This window comes from Gavialis gangeticus, unplaced genomic scaffold (genome assembly GCF_001723915.1).
Source record: "Gavialis gangeticus isolate Ggan-Ray unplaced genomic scaffold, GavGan_comp1, whole genome shotgun sequence".
NCBI classification, from domain to species: Eukaryota; Metazoa; Chordata; order Crocodylia; family Gavialidae; genus Gavialis; species Gavialis gangeticus.
Window position 1 is genome coordinate 204,404,109 of NW_017728992.1, and position 20,473 is coordinate 204,424,581.

Consider the following 20,473-nt stretch of genomic DNA (forward strand, 5'->3'; position numbering starts at 1 on the left):
AAGCAAAGGAAACACAATAACCATGTGGTATTTTAGCAAGCGTAATTAGCATTCCAGTGTCTTTTTGTTTGAGAAGCAGGGTCATTTTGAAGCTTAGTTTGACCAGGGGCAATTATATGGTCCATCCAAATCCATGTACTGGAGCATTCAGATGTGTTGGAAGTTTGCAGAATATTCCCTTTGGTTGGGTCAGCATTTGAGGAGCCTGTAATAGGCAAGTCTTTTCATGCTTGCCCAAAAGAACTTGAACTTTCCTTTTCCTGTCCCCCTGCACATGCACATCCAATATGTAGGATGTCGGGTGTAAAATAAGAGACAGGAGCAGGTGTGGATCCAGGTGCAGTGGTGAAGTGGCACCCCACCCCCAGTTTTTTCCTACTCTACCCAAAGTTTAAAACCAACTACTTGAGAAGGCAGTGGCATTTCTAATAAGGCAGTGCTGAAGGAATCAATTGAATTCATGGCTCATTATCATCCCTCTGATTCCTGCTAATCTATCTTCATTCTATAGGTGTTAATCATCCTGTCTCTTTTTTTAATAGTCTTGACGTTCCACTATTCAAACTATCTGTTCTTCTGCCATTTTGTTGGGTGTTGGCTGTTCCTGGTAATCTCTACCTTCTGTTTCACAGCACTACACACTGTTTTTATCTCTAGCTGGAAACCTTAATTTAGATGTGTGTGATGTCCCCACTTCCAGATAAATATAACCAGCAGGAACACTGGGGGGAAACACCCTCGACTTTCCTGCCATGCACTTGGTCTTAAGAGGAAAAAGGAGGGTTCACTGATGTTACATAGATTCATAGATGCTAGGGTTGGAAGGTACCTCAACAGATGATCGAGTCCAACCCCCTGCCTAGGCAGGGAAAGAGTGCTAGGATCCGGGGAGGCCGGTTCCCCACGGGGATACTCATAGAGTGGTGGGTTGTTGACGTGGGGCTCCACCTCCTCTACACCCCATCCATGCATCAGCCATACAGGCTGAGTCAGAGTCTGTCCTGTGACAGTTATAGGCCTGCAAGTCCTGCGTTGCCTTCCAGATGTTGGGTTGTAGTCTAAGCTTTTCCACCAAGCTGCTTGGGCACTTCTATTTAGGGATCCAAACTCTCACTGGTCGGAAAAAGAAAAAAGAAACTTCAGTCACAAACCCATTTGATAAGATCCCCTTTCCTATGCACCACAGGTTTTCAATAATAACTCAGGTAGGTAAGATATCTATCACTTACCCATCATCTCAATACCAAAAGGAAAAAAAAATCCAGTAATTCTTCCCCAGTCATGCACCACTACCGGGTGCTGGGTTATGGATATCATCATGCCCACTAGGCCCGGTCAGCCTCCCCAGCCCATAGTTGCTCAGGGATGTCAGCACTCAGTCCAACCCCTGTCCAGTCTAAGAAATCCTGGATGGTCAACAGCAACAACAAAAGAACAAGAAAAGAAAAGAAATGAAGAGGGAAAGAAACAACCAAAATAAAAAGTCCCATCTGGTTGATTCAGGCTTCACCCCAGGCTGTAGTACCTTCCTTCTAGGGATCCACAGACTTTGGCCCGATGGCCTTCTTTACCTGCAAAGGATGTCATTGGTGTCAGGCAAGGGCCCCCTTTGATGCTGTCCGGTTCAGAGGCTGCTTGTGTCTCTGCCTGCTTCGGTTCTCCCCAGGCTGCACCGCTCAGCATTCCTTCCCCTCCTGGTCGGCTCTGCTTTTGCATTTAAAATGCTGCCACCTCATAATGGCATAATGCCATTCCTGGTACATCCACCCACACAAAGACAACAGGAGCTGATAAAATGTCATAGCTGCACGGTAGCTTGCTCCCATGTTTCTCCACCTGCCAATAAGTTAGGGTCTTCACCTGTCGCCATTGGGCTTTTCCCAGCCCTCTTTGGCTGCCTGTCCCAGTCCCTGGGACACTCCCTGATTGCGACAGCCTGTCCTTTGTGGCCTTACCACTACAGTGTGGTACTGTTAACTCAGTTGTGGAAAAGACTGATAGTGAAGGATTGGAGACACTTCCAAGACACTCAAGAAGACTAGATTGTGTTTTATGAATCTGAATAAGAGACATTAATTTAACTATAATGACCACAGGACTAATGAAACAAAGTCCTATGACTATTTCTTGCCTAGTTAGCTGTGATTTTTAAACTTAATATATTATCTAGCAAATTAGTACACTGTCCCATTACATTACATTTATTTTTGCTTTAAAGTTAAACTGAATAATATAGTTGTAGGACTTTAGTATATTAGTAAAGCTTCTGCTTTCTCGTAAAGTGGAGAAAAATATGTGTTGTGCTATGCATAGGGACCTATTAAAATCACAATTTCATGATTTTCACAGAAACCACAAAATCAGGAGGTCCCCAATGAAAAAGTCCAGTCCCTGGTGAAAAAACACAAAAATGGCCAGTGAGTGAGAGGAGAAAAAAGAGGATCTGAAAACAGAAAAAGGCAGGAAGCCCTGGCATCTTGATGCGGGGCAGGGGGGCGGGATTTTTGTGGCTGCACATAGCGGGTCCCCTTGTGCCTCTAATTGGCCAAGGGGCCCTAAAAGTCCTGCCTCAGATGCCATCTATAAATGTCTGTGGAGGTCCGGGACTTCTGGGGTCCCTCAGCCAATCAGAGGCATGGGCACACTGTGAAAATGGCAACCAGCACCGTGCTCAGACCACAAAATTGGGGGCAGGCACCCTGCACTCAATAAGTCCCTATGATGACAACACTCCTTGGACCCCACTTTTCAAAGTCTTAGAACTGCCCAAGGACAGAAAGCTCAAGACGTTGGTTGAACTGCCAATGTGGCAAACTCCTTGTGTAACTTTAAATAAGCTATCTAGGGAGGACTTTACAGAGGAATGCTAGGTAATTGGGCACCTAAGTCACATTAAATTTAATCCCTCTGTACTTGTTTCCCTTATGCTCTTTGTTTCTATTGGCTGGTCAATTTAGATTGGGAACATCTATAATGTGACAGTCCCATTTTACGGGAATGAGCTACATAAAATGTGATAATCCTGGCAAGCAGGGCCTGGACTCTTACCTAATGCACTACAGCAGTGGCTCTCAACCTTTTGGGACTCAAGGCTCCCTTCATAACTTTTCTGAATTGACTGGCACCCAATTTCAAAAACTAATTTATATATTATAGTACTTACCTCCTTTTGGGGAGGGGAGTGGGGGAGGCAGAGGGAGTGGAGGGACTGACCAGGAAAATACATTTACCTGCTTATCTTTTCACAGTTTGCTTATCTTCTCACACCTGGTGGCACCCTTCAAAGGGTTTGGCATCACCCCAGGGTGCTGCAGCACCTGCTTGAGAATCACTGGACTAGAGGCTCAAGTATTAAGAGTCAGAGGTCTCAGGTATGAGTCCCCACTGCCAACAATCAACCCAAGGACATAATGTTCCAGTGGGTGAGATGAAGAGGGGAAAAGCCCCCTACAATGAAAGCAGAACGATGGTTTCGTAATAGGGTGTGGGGCAGGGGCAGCTCCTCAAAAATGGTAGCTCCTCTCAGCAATGCACTGGGGACTCCAGTGAAGTCTGCCCAACCAGTCCAACCAGTTAAATACTGGAGGCATTTGTACACATGCTTGTGCTGCAGCGCTGGGTGCTTTTAAAAGCGCCCAGAGCTGTGGCACATGCATTTGTATAAACGGCAAAATGTGCATCGGCACTGAGAAAATGACAGCAGCACACTTTAAAACCAAAGGTGTTTTAATTCCACTGCTGTTTTCTCAGGGCTGAAGTGCATTTCGCCATTTATACAAATGCATGCGATGCAGCTCCAGGGTGCATCAGCTCGCATGCAGAGCAGAATCAATCAAGTCGGCTCCAATGCACTGGATTTCTGGCATGTTGCAGCAGACAAATGTATGTGTCTAAATGCCCTAGGTTATTAGCCGGGTTAGGTGGTGAAGACTCAGAACACAATTGGGCAGTACTTCCCAAGATGACTGGAGAGAGGCCTGTCTGAGTGCCCTGCCCAGCACGGTTGTGACCCCAAACTGAGTGGGGTTTATCAGAGAGAAAGAAAAAACGTCAGGATAACAGGACATTCCCACTGGGAGATTGAAATCTCCACTTGTGGAGTCAAATCACAGGTATCTCAAGGGCCTGCTTCACTTAGCATTCAGTTAGAATAGCAGTGCTGTGTGTTTTCCCAAACTGAGGCCATGTTCCCTTTTCCCACTAGCAAATTTTCCTCTTTTGTAAGGGGGAAGCATTGCCCATAAGGGTGCCCAGGGACCTCTGTTGTGGCAGAAATTTTAGTTGGTGGCACATGCTAGTTTTAACAGGGGATTCCTTGGTATTGAATTTTTCACCACCCAGCAGCAGGACCGCAATTGGTATATGTTTGCCCAACTTCTGTGGGAGAGGGTGCTGTAGGTGCTGTCTCAATACAAATCGGGGGGTGGCCAACCTGAAGTAGGGGTATCACAAGTGCCATGTGCAACCCCTGTGTAGCACATGGCAGACGGGGGAGGGCACAGTCAGCACTGCAGCAGATGGGGCAGAAGGCAGAGCGGCAAATGGGGCAAGGAGCACAGGGCTGGGAGCAGAAAGTAGAGCAGTAGATTGGGCAGAGGATGAGGATTAAAGTGGCACTTCGAGAGGGCACAAGGCTAATTCACGTCATGCCTACTAAAAAGGTTGCCCCCCACTAATATAAATGATTAATAGAAATCCTGAGCTTTCTGGATCTAGGATCATATCTTCGTTCAGGCTTATATAATGGACTTTCGGTTCAGCATTTGGCCTCTGTGCCCTATTGTAGGAGCAATAATGAATAACCGCAGGCATTGCCATCATGTGAAGTCTTTTTTCCTCACTCCTCTACACCCCACTGCTATAATTTTTTTTTTTATCAGAAGCAGCTTGTAAATCACTAGCTACCCCAAATCCCAGCCTATTGCAAACCATGTAATGTTGGTATTGTGATGTAATTTATGAATGTTCAAAAAAAAAAAACCTTAAAAAACCCCTCAATGTGTGGATGGCTCTGAGCATGAATTAGTCATTATCTTCTCATCTCTCACGTCTTAACTTATCAAGTGGAGCCACGTCTCCCCCCAAGTGGAACGGTTTGTAAACAGTAGCAATTAAACTTTTGTTCTGCTCCAAGCCTGGGACGGAGGGGAGAGAGATGTACAGCATTACAAGTGGGATTTCTAAATTATGCATGCCAGGGCACTTATGAAACCCTTATCAAACAAAGCTGGTGAGAGGAAGGAAAGAGGGTTAATTATGAGAAGGCAGGAGTAAATCAAAAGGAGCAACCCCGTGTATTTTAAAGAGCGATAATCGAACCAGGCTGTCTTACCTGGAAGATGCTTACTTTGTCTGTGCAAGGGGGTATACAACCTCTCAGCTTAATGAAAAGCTACAGTGTCAGGCAAAAAGTTATTCTTATCACTCCACCGAGTTACAAGGGAAGAGGAAAAATTGCAACAGAATTGTTCTGGCGTGCAATGAAAAGGCATGACTGGTGAGATGAGTGATCGGTATCAGACAGGAGCCTGCCCTCTCGATTGTTAGAAGATCTGTAAACAGGAAAGTTCTCAAAAGCACCTCAGAAGAGATAGTCACAAATGTTCCACCTGGAGCCTTGGTTTTGGATGAAGGGATTTTTTTTTTTTTTGGTGTGTGGATAAAATGATGATTTTGTTAAATCATATGATGAAATTCCAAAAAAGCACTTTCATAGAAAAAATGCCCCCCCTAAATTGCTCTATCTGTGAACTTCTTATTGCCTGAGTAGGAAATCATTTACTGTACCAGCTGCATGCATAAGGAATTGCTCCAGTCCAGGTTGAGGACCCAATGGCCAAGCAGCAGCTCTGCAGAAAAGGACATGGGGTGACAGGGGACAAGAAGCTGAACAGGAGCCAGCAGTGTGCCTTTGGTGCCAAGAAGGCTACGAGCATCCTGGGCTGCATTGGTAGGAGCATTGCCAGCAGATCCAGGACAGTGATTCTTCCCCTCTGTTCAGCACTGGGGAGGCCACATCTGGAGTCCTGTGTCCAGCCGTGGGCCCCTGCTACAGAAAGGATGTGGACACATTGGAGAGAGTCCAGCAGAGAGGAACAAAAATGTTTAGGGGCTGGGGGATATGACTAATAAAGAGAGGCTGAAGGAACTGGGCTTATTTAGTCTGGAGCAGAGAAGATTAAAAGGGATTTTATCAGCAGCCTTCAACTCCCTGCAGGGTTGGTCCAAAGAGGATGGAGCTGGGCTGTTCTCAGTGGGGGCAGATGACAGGACAAGGAGCAATGGGCTCAGCTTGCAGCAAGGGGAAGTTTAGGTTAGATACTAGGAAAAATTTTCTCACTAGGACGGTAGTAAAACATAGGAACAGGTTACCAAGAGAGGTGGTGGAGTCTCCATCCTTGGAGGTTTTTAAGACCCAGGTAGACAAAGCCTTGGCTGGGATGATGTATTTGGGCTGGTCCTGCTTTGAGCAGGGGGTTGGACTAGATGCTCCCTTCACACCCTCATTGTCTATGATTCTAGGATGTGGAAGTACATATATCCCACTGAAAGACTCAGAGTTCTCTATTCCTAAATCCTTAGGTAATTTATCTGAAAATCTTCCCCTGAGACAACATTAGCTTCAAGCTTTGGATTACTGTAGATCTTTCTACTGAAAACGTGGCCCTGACCAGGCCAGAACAGAATGCAGCTGCTGTTTGGATGAACAAGAGTGCAAGGGCTTTTCAGTATGGTTATAGAGTGAGAGCAATGTTGAAGGATGCTAAAGAAAGCTAGAGGACACCACAGCTGTAGAGAAGTGTGTTGGGCCCTTGTGTGAAATAGGAGGCTACAAAAGGACATAGGAGGCTAGTGTGATTGTTTGCACTGTTTGAAAATGCAAGGGGAAAACTTGGAGTTGAAGAAGTTCAGAACAAAATCTCTTCTGTCAGTGGAGATGCAGAGGCTATAAGACTGCTGGATTGAGTTGTAAGAAAGCAGGTATGGGTGGCAGAATAGCTGAATGGACAAGTGTTTCTCACAGGGCTAGAGGGCATTAAAAGGGGCTTTTTATATATATTGGGTGGAGAGCAGGGTTGGCGATAAATGAAAGGGTGGAACTGATGATTCCAATGGTACAAGGGTATCGAAAATCTATCCTCAAAGGGAAAGCAAAGGACATGACGATGTAGAAGTTAATGAGCCATGTTTTCTAAATACACCTTAGTTGGTTAGTTTTTGGGGGCTAGGTCCAATCATTGGTGATATATTTGATCCAGCTCAAGAGATTCTGGCTTCTAGTCACCTATGAAATATTAGTTATCAATAACAGCATTATTTACTAATGGCACTATGGAAAACGTTAACACATACACATTGACCAGTTTGAGTAATACGCATGCTAAGAAATTAAGGGAGTTGACAAACAATGACTTACCATCATAATAATGTTTCCAAAGTTATTGGGGGAAAACGGGGAAATACCAAAACTTGAAATCTAGCACCAGTCACTGGAGTGAACAATTTTTAGGGCTCTTGGGAAAAATGGTTGACTGTGAACTCAAGGGATTGAACTCATTGGGTGAGGAGCCCTTTTCTGGCCCTATGTTCTTCCCGTTATCCCAGTTGTCTATTCATTTTCTTTAATATTGTCTGTTGTCTACTCAATGTCCCTGGTCCAAATGACATACAATCCAAGTAACGTATAAATCACTGCAATTTTTGCTCTGTTCTCCCTGACCTCCTGCATATTCTGTTCTCCCTGACCTCCTAACAACATCTATCTGGTCTGTCCCAGTGTAGAAAACCTTAGTGATAATGCAGCTACTTGAAGGCCACAGTGAGCCACAGATATTCTTTGCAGCCATGCACGTTTTTAAAAGCAACAGTCAGACGCTGACTGTGTGTCTGATTTTGAAAGTCGTCTAGGAAGAACAGTAGGAAAACAGCTTTTAGACATAAAAAAAAACTAAATATTGATAGGAGACATATGAATAGCTAGGCAGTTGTTAGGAAATCTCTAGTTCCATGTTAAGTCGGCAGTTTAGCATCAAATTATGTTTATTTTTCCCTTCTATAGGGTACCCTCATGCATAGCTGAGAAGCTTTAGAAATGTTTCTGTATTATGATACTTGGTATAAAACAAGCCAAAGCTCCATTATAGTCCTAGCACTGAGACTTGCATTAACTGGATGCCGTAAGGAGATAAACTGCAGAAGCTAACCTGTGATGTGAATAAAAAACACAAAGGCCATTTTGCTTCAGCGGAAACCACAGCAGAATTGTAGCCATGCTGAAAATGAAAAAGCAGCTATTTTCTCCTATAAGCATTGTGTGACATGGAGCCTGGATGCCCTGCCTTGTCGCTTCCAGGAGCCAGAGCCAACTCATAGGGGTGTGCAAAGTGGGCAGTATTTGATTCGGATTTGGCCCAGTTCGGGGGACAGTGATTCTATTTGCTGATTTGGATCACTGTCCTGATTCGATTCAGCCAAATCTGAATCTGAAGATTCAATTCTGATTTGGAGAATCAGCAATTTGAACATAGACGCAGCCTTATATGTTTTTTCTACGTTCCTCAAGGTACCAGGCGTGGCTCGTGAACACTGAGATGGTTGGGAGGATGAAGCGTCCCACAGGAGCATAGGGGCAGACCTGGAAGTGGACTGGAAGTACTTCCAGTTCACTTAAGGGTCCGCTACTGAGCGTGCAGGAGAATTCCCCCATGTCCCCCTGGATCGGTGATCGGCTGCAGGAGGACCCCTGGTGCTGCCCCCAGACCCAGGAGGCACCAGGCACCAAGTCAGAGGGCGGGTGGGTCCTATACCTGTAGCATCCTATGATTAGAATATGACACCCTCCGCCTGCCTTTTTCCAATTATCTCTAAAAAGACCAAGAAACAAATCCACGTAAACTTTGCTGCCATCTTCCCAATGAAATCTTTATAGAAAAGGTCCGTGGATTGCATTCAATAAATATAACCAGTGACCGGTGCTGACCCATGTTCTCCAAATGTGAAACCTTATATGAGGGTTGCACAGAAGACAGTAATATACCCTGTATATATCGCTTCTTCTAATATTCATGCAAGGCAATCTAAGAAAGCCCTGACCTCTGATGTGCCTCTGGTGGAAAGGTCAGCGTTTGGATTGTCTTTGTGTTCAGCAGCTCGTGATGAATGAGTGTTCAAAATGTAATGTTCTAGCCCAGTGGGAACATAGACATTTACAGTCCTTGGGTCTCTTGTTTATAATCATCTGTATTACTTTGCATCCTTCATGTGTGCTCAGGCTGCTGCCTTGTGTTGCAATAGGTCATAGAATATTTGTTATGCCCCAGCCCAGCTGGATGAATGACTGATCCATGCCTGTGTTATCATTTTAAGAGCTGAGCTGTACAATCTGGCACTTGCTTTCAAGTGATCAGACTCCTGCCCTTAGGTGGGACTCCTCTGAGCTGGTTCTTCCTCCCATGAATGTTCAATGTGGAGTGGAGTAGGAGCAATAGAGATACAGCTGCAACTCCTCTTCTCTACCTCCCCCACACCCTCGCTTTCAGCCTGTGCTACTAGCTCTGGCATAAGGCAGAGGAGTAGGTGAGGATCAGAGATTTAGTGTATCACAGTTTTACTCTGTAGCAGAAATGCCCGAGACTCATCTCTCTGGTGGAGAAGGTGAGGTGGCTCCTGTATGAATGGTAGAAAGGAACCATAATGGTCAAGCAAATCCATCCCCTTGTCATGGCATCTGTCTCTAAACATGTCTCTTGGCCTAGTTTTTTTTTTCCCCAGATTGTGGTCAACAAGGTCATGGTGAGGGGTCAGCAGATGACACTGCCATGCATCCCCCACTCCCAAGTTTAATTTGACTATAGGGATGCACAGTGATATGTGGGAAGCTGCAAGGGTTGACAGTGGCCTGCTGATCCAAAAAAATGGAGTAGGGCAGTTGTCACCAACCAGTGGATCTCAATCCACCCGTAGATCTCAGATCCTCTTTGAGTCGATCTGAGGCTGGAGTGGGGGGCTGAGTGCCCGCGTACTTGCATGCATGCACCTCAGCCCAGCAGGTCAATCCGTGGGGGAGGGAAGGGGTGGGGGCTAGACCAAGGCCCTCACAATGAGGGACAGTGCCGCCGAGTAGGAGCAGGGGTAAGTTGAGTGGGGCCCCGGCTGGGTGGGACTTACCTGCTGGAGAGGTGTACCCCCAAATATTTTTTTTCCCTCTGCCTCTATCTGCCTTCCCCTTTCCCTCCCCACAGACTTAGCTGCTGGGCAGGGAGTGGGGTGGCGGCAGCGGCGCACAGTAGATCGTAGGCTGTTTTTAAATACCAAAGGTGATCTCCTATTTAAAAAGGTTGGACACCACTGGGGTAGGGCATTTGTTGGCAATGCACATGTCAAAACAACGAGGCTGATGCATTACAAAGAAAAAGCCACTCTACTAGAGGTTTCCCAGAAATTCCTGCCTTTGAAAGCTTGAGTCTAAACTGAAAAGTGTGTTTCCTGATTTCTCCCAAGAAGAGCAGCAGACCACTCAGAATCTGTGAAACTTTTTAAAGCAGAGACTCTAACACACTTCTCACAAGCCTAGCCCAAGGAATTCCCAAAAGCCAATTTGTTAACTTCTGGAGGATTTTGTTTTCAAATTCAGTTTGTTAAGAAAACTGACACGCTTAGTTCTCATCTCTTCTTTCCTTTGTTCAAAGCAAAAGCTGGAGATTCCCCTGAGATTAAAGAAACTAAACACTTTTAATTACGAGTCCGTTTTGCAGCCTCGGCAATTTCGACTAAAGATGAAAGCATGTAATTGATGAGACACAAGTAGCAGACAAAGGCAAGCGGACCTCAGTGAAGAATGAAACAGGTCATAAAAAATGAAGACTCCAGTTACAGCTCTGTAGGAGAAATGTTTTAGGGCTCAGTTCCATCAAACTGTATTCTGAAAACACCTTGGTGTGCACACCCTTGCGTTTCATTCAAGTTTCATTCATGCAGGGTTTAATCAAAATAATTGCATTGGTACATTGCAACCAGTTTTTTTAAAGTAAGCAGACATTGTTTCAATGGAAAACCTGAAATTGGATGGGTTTCTTCACAAATTCTTGGAACACCTGCAAATCCCTGGGTGATCTGGAACTGAATTTGGAGTTTGAAACGAAGCCTAAAGCATTTTGCATGGCTCAGCATAGGAATATTTCATACAGGGATGCTATTTTTGGTTGCTCTGGCTAGTGGTTGAGCAGCACACTCTCTGCTGGTAGCCTGAATCTCACCAAATCATCTTATCATTAATATTTTGGATGACGGGATTGAGTACACATTTAGCAAATTTGTGGATAACTCCAAGTTGGGTAGAGTTTCACTATCTGAAGTGGGTCTGAAGCAGGGCTGGGATCCAGAACGATGTAAGATTGATTGGATAAATTGTCCACAATTGATCACATGAAATTCAACAAGGACAAATGCAAAGTTCTGTTTTTGGAACAAAACAGTGGTTTGCACAAATACAGCCTGGGGAATGACTGCCTGGGCTGCTGTAATGCAGAGAAAGATCTGGGGGTTACAGTGGATCAAAAGCTAAATATGAGCCAAGGGTGTGCTCTAGTTGCAAAAAAATCCAGTATTTATACTATAATGTATGGACAGAAATGTCACCTGCAAACCAAGGTTTTCCCACTTCATTCAGCACTGGCAAGGCCTCACCTGGACCGCATTGGCCCTTTTCCAGTCCTCTGGGACCTGTCCTGATTCCCTTGAGTGCTCAAACTGTTTTGCCAGTGGCTCTGCTATGACACTGGCCAATTCTTTCAGCACCCTTGGATAAAAATTGTCTGGGCCTGCTGACTTGAACACATCCAGCCTCTCCAAGTGTCCCTTCACTAGGTCAACACTAACCTTTAGTGGGCCGGTGTCTCTCTTGTGTCTATCAATACTCTAATTTGGAGAGATGTCTTTGCCCATGTTCAAGAGCAGATTGAAGATGATTTTTTTTTATCATAAAATCAGTTTTCTATGATTCTGTGATGGGTTGGACAGACATTTGGCTAGGATGGTTTAGCCACGGTTGATCTTGCCTTGAGCAGGCTGTTGAAATAGATGACCTCGTGTAGCCTTTTCCAGCCCTACTTTCCTATGATCTTATAATGAAAATGAAAACTAGGGCCCTTGAAAGCTACAGAAAACACTCCAGATAGTGACTCCAAATGGCACTTTCTCTTACTGCTTGCATGTGTGTTGTGTTTCAGCTTTGTGTGTCACTGCCTCTCGCATTTACATTCAAGTATTGCAGGCTTGTGCTGGGCTGTGACTGGAGCTATATTAATACTGCACTCATGCAGGGGGAAAGGGGATTCAGTGAGTGTGTGCAGATGTTTCTTAGGCTTGGGTTAACCTTCTCTGGATCTTGATACTAGGGAAGATGCAGTGACACAGATTTTGGTACAGGCTATGTGTGTAAGGGCCAAGGCAGAGAGACTAAGGGCAATTTTTCCCAAACCAGGTCTGAGCACATCTTCCCTCATGCATGCCCAGAAATAGGCTTCAACCCTGGAGCCTAGCTTGTGAGGCTGCTCCAGGCTCATCTCCAGCAGCTATCCTCAAGCTTGAGGGAGCCTGAGAACTGCACAGGCAAGCGGGCCATGTTCAGTCCAAGCAAGTGGGACACATCATTGACCCAGTATAGATGAGCCATAAGTGACTTGCTCAGTCATAGAGGAAGGGAATTTGACTTTGAGAAGGTTTCTAAATCCAAATACCTGCAGACAATGAATAGACACTTAGGATAAGGGCCGAATCTGGCACAATCACCCCCTGATGTGATAAGCAAAGGTATCAATTGCTGCTTCCCCTGCAGCACTAGAAGATGTCAGGCTATCTGGGAAGCAAGAGATATAGTGTCATATTTATCCTGCAGGGACACCAAGGCCAAGGAAAGGCTCACAAATCCTGCTTCTCCCATGCCTCTAACTCATGCAATTGTATTCAGATTCACTTCCCACAACCCAGTGAAATCTTTCCTTGTAATATCAAGCATTTCCCCTCCTTTCCAAAGTATAAACTGTGTGGAGTTGATTTACAAGTGTGTCTGAAGCACGTGTGTGCACCAGTGTTTGAGACTCCAAGCCAGGAGTTCTGAGCGATGAAGTTTTGATCCTCAGAGCCCAACCACATGGCAGCAGAAGCCTTAGTTATGGCTTCAGGAACATTTGGCTGATGCATTACAGTCCTAAAAGCATCTGTTAAAATCCAGTTCTTTTATAAAGGATCCCTTCCCTCCGCCTAAATAACTAACCGTATAAATCCCATACAGCAATGCTCAGTAACCTTTTCCTGCTACAGGCTGAAATGACTTAGCTCAGGTCAGTGGCAGGTGGGACGGTAGGCATTAGACATGGGGGGAAGCAGGGCCGAAGGTTGGCCAACCCCTGCCATATAGCATGAACGCCATACAAAAAGTACACTGCAGGCAAAACCCTCCTCTTGACTGCATAGGGATTGGAAAGCAATGAGGTGTCACCAACCGTATGGCATTTGATTTACCAAGGTGGCCAGGCCTTTGGCCAATACATCCAGGATTGAATGGGAAACTTATGATCATAAACAGCTATACTTTGAGCCAAGGTTTTTTTCACAAGGAGCTATACAAGCCCATCTTTTCTTTGTAATCAAAAGAGATGGGGATCTCCCCCCGCCCCACCCGCACATGCATATCCCACTCTCTTCCAGTTGCTGCCAGGGAGGTTCAGGGACCGCATTAGTAAAGTTTTAGCAGGGCAGAGAAGTGGGATAGTTGAGGCTTGCATCTACTATGTATTTATACAGTGCTTAGGCCACTGAGGCCATCATTCAGATTAAGACCTCTAAGTACAAATGCAGCTAATACAAAGCAATACTAAGGTTAAAGAAGCAAGAGTAGTGTATGCAGGGGAACACTGTAAGAAAGCACTAAGGTAATTCTAGCATTACCGTAATTCTTCCTTCAGATTTTTATTAGTCCACTGGGTGAAATTCTGTCCTCTGCAAAAGGTCATGGAATATGAGCAAAGTCAGTAGTGCCATCAGACATGCTGATCTAGCAAATTAACAGTCCCAAACCAAACCAAACCCCATGCATTGTATGTCCTCCAACTTTGTGATTCTATAAAAATAATGAGCAGGGGTAAAACAAATGAGATTTGAAGGAAAACCAGAGGGGAATATAGGAGGAAGTTATAAAAAAAAAAGCCGTTAAGGGGAAACTGTAGTTAGATGGGAAAAGACAGTCCTTGTTAATGTTTTAAAGATCCTACAAAGATATGGGGAGACAAAGTATAGAGGGAAAGAAGCAAAGGCGAGGGAATGCACCATAGCAGGTATGAGCATAAAATTACAGTATCGAAAGCAATTAAACATTTAATTCTATGCATAGAAAGAGAACCCATTTTGCATGGTGGGGGTCAGAAACTTTGGAGACAGTTTGCCAATATTCCCTGGTTCAGATGTTAATAGAAATTGGCTTTGGAGGAGTCTGATCCAAATATAATTATTAATAATATCAGGAAGCTAACATCTCTGCCTTTCAGGGTTCAATCCTGCCTTGTGGGCTTCATTGGAAACACCCTGATATTCAGACCTTGGAGTAGTCTGGGGTGGGAGGGTATAGTTCACGTTTTTTGTTTCAAGCTATTTCATTTGGTAAAAAAGAAGTCATGAAGTTTTGCCTGGATTCCCATCTATAAAATGTAAAGTGCTCCACCTCAGGACAAGCAACTCCCAACACACCTACAGGCTTGGTGGCACCAAAATGACTAGCACCATGAATGAAAGGGACCTGGGGGCAATAATAGACCACAGTATGAATATGAGCTGGCAGTGCAATGCTGTAGCCAGATGTGCAAATAATATCCTGGCATGCATCAACCAATGCATCTCCAGGAAAACCAAGGAGGTGATTCTTCCACTCTACTCAGCACTGGTGAGACCACAGCTGGGGTACTGCATGCAGTTCTGGGCACCTCACTTCAACAAAGATGTGGACAAGCTTGAGAGAGTCCAAAGAAAAGCCATCCGTATGATCAGAGTCTTAAAAGGCCGAGGGACCTGGGACTCTTCAGCCTAAGGAAAAGAAGGCTGAGAGGGGACCTGGTAGCAGTTTACCGCTACACTAGGGGAGTAGATCAAGGACTTGGTAAGCAACTGTTCACCAGGGCACCCAAAGGGAAAACCAGGAGTAATGCCCACAAACTCCTGGAAGATCAATTCAGGCTCAACGTTAGAAAAAACTTCACAGCCAGGGTGTCCAGGGTGTGGAATAAGCTCCCTCCAGATGTGGTGCAATCACCTACCCTGGAAAACTTCAAGAAGTTAGCTTGGTTGTACTCGGGTACATACTCCCTTCTCCAGTTGAATGGGGTTGTTAGCAAGGCAGGTGTGCTGTGGGTGGAAACTGCAGGCTGAGCACAGTTTCCTTCCATTCCCTATACAGTGGGACAATCTGAAACATAACTATACATACATTTATTAATATATACAGATCAAAAAGATAAATGCAAATATAAACATGGATATATATAGTATATGACTATAAGTCTTATTCTCTATATATACAATCTTTTACCACCACCAGAGATACAGGTAAGCTATAGGTAAGCAAAGGGAAAGGGTCCCAACTGGGGTCTCAATAAGGTCATGTAATAATAAACTCCATCTTCAGTTAAACTCATAAATCAAGAAATTAGGTTGAATAAAATATGAGGCACTGTTTCACATAATATAAGGTGCATGAACATCCATCATAACTTCGCTCTTAAGGGGAGACACCCCAAACCCCAGCTGTCCTGGAGCTGTGGTGATGCCCCAAAACAGAGGGGGGGGGGGATCCCCAGTGCTCCTCAGGCCCTCCCCAGTCTGGCAAACCCTGAGAGTCTCTCCAGGGGGTTCCCTTCCCTGTGGGAAACCCTTTCCCTGGTAACTCACAACTCCAGGAGGCCCAGTGAATGGCCCTCGTCCCTTTAAATGAGTCTTCTCCTCACTAGTGGAGACTTGGGGCCTCTGGCTCCTTTTGGGCCACCCATCCACTCAAAGCTTTGTGCACTGTCACGTGCACCGAGAGCTCTGCCTTCTGCTCAAAGTTGGAGGCTCGGGCTGCCTTATGCATCTCCAAGACCCAGGTCCCCACTTGGGACCAGCCATGCGCTGCCCCACGCACTGGGTTTCTGCCTGCATGCCAGGGGTGGAGGACCTGAGCCACCTTGAGTGGCTCCCAGGGTCTCGGTCCCCACCTAAGACCCACCATGCAGTGCCTCCTGCACTGAGTTTCCACTCTGATGCTTGGGATTAAGGACCTGAGCTGCATCGAGTGGATCCCAGGCTCTTGCTCCTGGTGAATCACTCCATGCCACGCTGTCAGCACTGAGTTCCCTGGCCGCTTGCCAGGGGTGGTGAAACCGAGACCCTGGGGAGCTGCACAAGGCAGCTCAGTCTGCTCCTGGACTGCTGCATGCACTCAGTTGTGCACCGTCACCACGCTCCTCAGTGGCAGAGCTGGGGATGTGGCAGCTCGCCACTCCCATCGGATGAAGACATTTTCAGGATCTTTGCAGCAACAGCTCCACCCCACTGGTCAGCTCTTGCCAGCTCCTCTTTTTCCTCTTCTCTGTCCCTCAATGCAACCGCCTGTGTCCTGAGCGTGCTGTTCTTTTATCCTCTCCAGAGGCTCTGCCCCCAGACTGCAGATCAGCTAACCAGGAAGAGGTGGTTATAGTCCCCAACCAGGTCCAGACTCTTCACCCCACCCCGGGTAGGGGCGGGGCAAGCCTCTCCCCAGACATCATCTGATTGGTGGGAATGCCCCACCAATTGCTTGAAGCCCTTTTTGAGCCAGCAGCCAGGCTGCTGTTGGCAAGCTTGCCACAGGAGGCTAGACAGTCACCCGAGCCCTGGTTATCTTTCCTGCTTGATGTAAGGGGCTGGACCCAATAATCTTCTGAGGTCCCTTCCGGCCTTACAATCTATGAATTTGTAAATCTATGAGCATGTGTTTAATGCCATCCCTCCTCTGGGGTTTGTGAACACTGCATTCATGTTTATGAAACATGTAGGCAGCGTGGTGAGAGTACCACGGAAAAGATCAAGGAGAAATGAATCCTTTTGTCCTCAGATCAGGGTAAGAGTAGTGTGTTAGAATTAAAATTGAGGCCATACATTGAACAAGGAAACTACTGAAATAGCTCCTCATTAAGTAAGTCTTGTCCATGCTGCAAAGGGAGTGGTGTTCTGGCATCATTTAGAGCCAAAAAGAATGGGGGGCTCTGGTTCATTCAATGCCTTGAATTTTAAAAGATCGGGACCATTGGCAGTCAGGTATCATAAAAACCAAGTCCAACTGTATTGCACCAAAGTCTTAATGGTACGGTTGCCTACTAGGTGGTCCTGTAAGAAAAAAAACAACAATTGTATGTAATAATCTAATTGAAGATAGCGTCATAGTACATGCACACAGATTATCTTAATTCTGGAACTTTGCAAGGTTTTGACTTTGCAATATTAGTAACACTCTTTGCCATAGTTTCCATGTGTAATACTGGTGCTGTGGTGTCTAGATGACTTATAACTGGCAACTTCAAAAGGCCTAAAATGAGGGCTGAGATTCACCAAGCTGCCTAGAGGACACAGACAATGTCCATTAAAATTTAAGTTCTGCTTTATATTAGGCTTCCATTTATAAATGGCTCATAAAGGATTAATTATTGATTAATGGATGCAATATGCATGTTAGTTATGAGTAGTAGGTGATACTGAGGTCTGTATGCCCACCAGTCAAAGACATTTTAGGTAGTTATGAGGGACCCATTATATTCTGTAATCATGAATTAACCATTTGTTAAAACAACTTTGAATCACTTATTAGCTCTGTGAAGTCATCGTCTACTGAAATCCATGCTATTTATTCTACTGTTTCAAAGTTATCCTAATTGGAATTGGGCAGTTTTGAAAATCTCAGCCCAAAAAGCCAGAAAAATGAAATGGAGATGAGAGAGGTGGAAAACTGGAACTCAAGTCTTATCAGCAAAAAGGCCCTTTGCAACATGGCACCCACTGTCCCAAAGCCCCAAGACCTGTGTCCTTTTAAGCACTACCTATCTCTTCCTGCATTTTTTACTGTGACAATAATTTAATTTAAATTAAGCATGAATTAATACATAAGTAATCCAGGAAATCATTAGATCCAAAGCGTTTCTGCTGCACGGGATTAATTTAAGGAGCAGCAGTTTATGTGTCAATATACTTAACAAAGTGGTTTAATAATGGATGCGCCGAGTACCATTTTGTACCTTCCTCGAACAAGGTTTTATATTGCTGCGTTCAGCGTGGAAAAACTAATTTACTGCGTGTCGGCAACCGGCAATAATACACCTCTCGTTTGTTTACAAATAAATCTTCCGAGGAAATGAAATGCTCTGGAAATTATAGGTAACGCTTTTCCATTGTTGAGAGCTTGTGGACCACTGTGATTTACAGATTACAGCTGCCCCACAACAGAGTGGCTCAGAACAGAGCCAGAGATTAATCAACTGCAATGCTAATTGAGGTGGGATCCCTGCAGTGGTGCCTTGATGCGGTTGGAGAGGTGAGGAACCAACACCGATGCCTATAGGTTTGCCTCGTCTAAAGAACTAGTGCTGGTCAACCTGATTATGGGGTATTTGACTGAGAGCTAGAGCTTAAAATCTGATACTGAAGCTGCAAATACAATGGGCAACATTCTGGGCTGCTTATTTTATAGTCCTCACTTGAGCAAATGCCTGCTGAAATCAGTGAGAGTCTTCTCTGAGTAAAACGGGATGGTTTTGGCCCAGTGGAGTAGTTCAGACTGGATTAGCATCTCTCAGAATAGGGCCCCTTCTCAAGGAAAGAAACTCAGGACCATCAATCATGGTGAAAACTCGAAGCCTCACACTGTCATAGGTCCTCACTTAATAGTGTTTCTCTGAGCCAGGTATGGGGCCGATGGGTTTTATGGTAGAAGTGGCTGAGATTTCATGAAATATGAGCCCAAAATGATTTTGTGATTTGGATAGGGATGATCCTGCCCCAGGCAGGGGTTGGACCAGATGACCTCTGGAGGTCCCTGCCAGCCCTACTTCTCTATGGGTCTATGACCTATCTTGGCTACCTATTGCAGTGTTTCTCAGCCTTTTTAGACTCAAGACACCCCTTGGTAGACTCAGGGCACCCCTCCCTCGGCGTGAGGCACCCCTTGAAAAATGCCAGTTCTTAATTTTCACTTGATTTTTGACTGCATGCCACACCCGCCTGCTCCTCCTCAGCTATGGGGGATGCCCCTGGAGTGGCTTCAGCATCCAATTTCCCAGTCCCATGCCTGCAAAAAAGAGCACATGGAAAGGAGGTGGTCAAAAGTGGCCACCCCCAGCAGCACCAAGCCGGGGGTATAGATGCACCCTTTTAAGTCCTTCAGTGAATCTCGTTGTAATTGGCTGGAGGATACAGAAGAGGAGACACCTGATCTATGCTGGGGATTTCATTTTTTAAATAAAAACTGCATCCTTACATCTAATAATAAAAATAAAACAGCCATGTGGCTCCTGCATCCCTCCTCTGCATTGAGTTTTGCCTCTTCAGCTCCCTGCTTTTGACCTTCTTTGCACTTTGCATTCGCCCCACCCCACTGCCCTGCTGCTTATTATACAGCCGTGCAGATTGTGTTGCTGAAATGTGCTACTCATTCTCTTATCTTTCAGGGCTCTCGTTTCCTGATGACAATGTCAATACTTCAATACTCCTGGATTTATGGGGCAGGGCTGCAGATAGCTAGATTTCCTTGGCAATTAGTGGACCAGGCTCACTTCCATGCTCTCAATTCCTGTAGGTTTGTGCTAATAAATACCCAGGATGGCTTGAATCACCAGGAGCTTAAAAAGCCATGCAGATGTTTAAGGACATTTGAACATTATCAATCTCCCAGCTATTTCATGAAGATATTCAGAGGCTATTTCTCTGGCTTAAGAGTAATGTTTAAAATATAAAAATCTCACAGGAAGTGGCTGCTTCCAGTTGCTTCAAGTCTGCTGCATGGTAATCAAAGTGAAAAGTGTGTTTGTGCTTCAACCAAAGTTAGCATGGCCGAGATATTTCATAGGCGCTTTTACAGTCCCGTGGCTGTCATATCTGCAGATCTTGCAGTGGTGTAATGAAGCGCTCCTCCTTATACTACTGGGAGGTTGGGAAGTGGCAATGGTATCTCCGTTTTCACAAAATAGGGAACTAAAATTCATAGATTCATAGATTCATAGATTAAGGGTTGGAAGGGACCTAGTAGATCTTCTAGCCCCACCCCCCGCCAGGGCGGGAGAACAACAAAAAACCCCAAAAAGAGAAACGGGACTCAAACGAGTCCAGCCAGGTAGGCATCCAGCCTCTTCTTAAAGACCCCCAGGGTAGGGGCCAGCACCACTTCCCTTGGAAGTTGGTTCCAGCTCCTAGCCGCCCTAAC